General features: G+C 38.4%; 1 protein-coding gene across 3 annotated transcripts in view; it reads right to left on the minus strand.

Moving 5' to 3' along the window:
* LOC106874384 (glutamate receptor ionotropic, kainate 2) overlaps window positions 1-2,936 on the minus strand; it is a 1,088,700-nt gene that overhangs the window by 1,640 nt on the left and 1,084,124 nt on the right. The gene's annotated exons all lie outside the window — the stretch shown is intronic.

Genomic DNA, 2,936 nt, shown 5'->3' on the forward strand with positions numbered 1-2,936 from the left:
AGGGAGAGGGAGAGAGGGAGAGGGAGAGAGGGAGAGGGAGAGAGAGGGAGGAGAGAGAGATGAAGAAAGAAAGAGACAACAGAGGGAGTCGGAAAATGAGGGCAGGAGAGAGGAACATATAGAAAATCGATTAAAGCTAGTCTGAAACTCAGAGCACAGTAACAAGAAACTAACCACTGTATCATGTTATGTGACTAAAGCAAATAACTATTATTATTCTATATTATGATGGTAATAATTTAGATTTAGAATTGTAGCTGATTAGTTCCCAGTTAAGCTTTGATTAAACTGACCTATGATGCAGAAATTCTAGCTGTGACTATTTCCTCTTTTTCTGTATAAAGGACAACATTATGTGACAGCCGTCATTTAAGACGTTTGGTACAATTGGTAAGAGATTTAGGCATTATTTTGATTTCTCTACAGTAGAAGGGAGTTTAGCCGTGACCTTTGCAGAACTTACTATACTGGTATGGTTAGCACAGTTGATGATCTGTGTGAAGAGCATTACACCAACCACAGCTGAAGAAATAATGCGGATGTAAAGTCAATTTATAACAAGTCGACCGACTGCATAGAGGCTCCGTCAATGGCTCCTTGTTAAATTTAATGTGTATATTCTATACATGAAAATATAAAATGTTTACAACTTATTACTTTTAAATAAATTTAGCGGAGAGAGTATTCTAATTATTGACTGCAGCCACGCTCGGTACGCACACATACACAAATGACGAGTATCCGCACATTTTGTATCCATGAAATTTAAGTCAGACGGTACTTTTCTATTCGAGGCTAATTTTTTTTTCATTACGTGCTTAAGCCGAAGCAAATTATGTAGACCATGTCAAATAGCCATACAATGTATGCAAACATTAGGGCAATAGTTCATAATCTTTGTTGTAAATTCTAATAGATCAGAACTAGTACTAAAATATTTCTAATGGCAATTACCGTCATTTAAAAATGGAATGTGTAACTACATTATGAAATATGTCTGAACTATAGAGTGTGATCTGAAAGGTATTTGGCTGCTATATTTAGCGCGTCACTGTTTTCTAGCTAGTTTAGTTTGCAAATTTTGTGGCAATCCTTTTTTTCTAATTAGCTGAAGAAACAAATTATAGAAAAGTAACGAAAGAAAATATCTTCTAAGAACTCTCCGATTGACTAATTTTCACCAACGTCCACTATCTCCACTTTTCTTGGATTCTGCGTTTTAATCTTGCATTATCTAAATCAACAATTTAAATATAGATCCTTTACATACAGTAAATGGAATACGTTACAGTTGCCTACAGTCAAATATGATGGATTGGCTACTAGTTTCTGTTTTGCAGATATATATGGAAAACAGATTAAACCCAAGGTTGTATAATTTGAGGATGGCTAAAATTTATTATATGGATACAACAGTTGTGACCAGCCCTCACAGACAAAAGGAAAAGCAAACCTGAGCGTGACTGGAAAACAGCGAATTTATAGAGCTCAATATAAAGCCAAAAATAATCACAGCTAATTTAATAACATATGTATATCAACTTAAATGATTTTGTGAGAATCTCATGGGGACATTGTAACAAGTTGGGATTTTATATGCGACGTTAGGCAAATAATTTAAATTTTCATAGGTTTCACTTCTAGGCTAGTTTTAGCTAGTTTTAGCTAAACAATAGATTTGCGAATTGTCATTGTTAGTGCTATTTAACACACGCTTAACTCTAATCAAACAGTTCCAAATGGGAAAGATTTACTTATTCAAAGGTTTGTTTTGAAATACATAAATTATTAGATTTCAGTATTGAAGATGCATGAGTGTGTGTGTGTCTGTCCGACCGCGAGTGTGTGTGTCTGTCTGTGTGTGTGTTACACGGCGGCCTAGGCGGTAGACGGACGAGAAAGAAGAAGCAGCAGGCCGAGCGAGTCGTGGCGGCGGTAGCAGCAGCGAAAAGGAAGCGATTGGAAGCGAGCAAAGAGAATGCGGACGCCTCGGCGGCGGACTGCCGCCGCCGAACCGCCGGCGCGATGGAAAGGCCGACGTGTCGGCTGCGATACGAGCCACGCGGCTGGTACCGTACCCGTGACGGAGTCCGACTCCCGAGTTTGCGGGTCGGGCCCGGGGGAATAGTCACGCTCTAGGTGACCCTCACACCCCAAGGGGGTCCAGACTACTATGTAGGGTAGTCGTCGATCGGACGGTCGTTCCCTATTTCAAGCACACCGAGTGTCTACATAGAAATCCCATGTTCGTCAATATGCTTATGTGTAAAGCAAATAAATAATAGCTCTGAATAACAACGATTGCTGATAGTAAACAAATTATAATCAATGTATTGCCTTCATAGAAATCGGTAGATTTAGCTGCTGAGAATTAAATGTTTTAAACACAGATGCAACAATATTTATGCCAATTCGAATCACTTATCTCATATATACAGTGATTAGTTGACGTCAAACATTCGTAAGGATAGAGTGAAAAAATCTCTGTTGTATCTCGAAGTAAATACATAAAACAATAAAGAGTAGCATAAAAATGTTGGGTTAAAAAACCGCTCAGTAAAGGAAAAGAAATATCCCACCTCCAAAAAAACGGATGCTGCCTGTGGGATTCCAACTCTCATATACACCACACACACACACACACACACACACACACACACATATACTCACACACACACACATATCCTCACACACACACACACACACACACACACACACACGCACATATGTTGAATAAATAAGACAAGGCCAAGGCAATGTGATATTTCTAGGACATTTATAAGACATTTATAAGACATTGGTGGTCTTAGAGCTGTTTCAGGGAAATAAATGATATCCCATCATCAGAGATAAGTTAAGAGAACTTCACTAGAAGGAATCGGTAGATTATAATGAACTCTACTAATTCTTTCTATTGAAACTCTCCGAATTCGTCT

Source organism: Octopus bimaculoides, chromosome 2 (genome assembly GCF_001194135.2).
Source record: "Octopus bimaculoides isolate UCB-OBI-ISO-001 chromosome 2, ASM119413v2, whole genome shotgun sequence".
Taxonomy (NCBI): domain Eukaryota; kingdom Metazoa; phylum Mollusca; class Cephalopoda; order Octopoda; family Octopodidae; genus Octopus; species Octopus bimaculoides.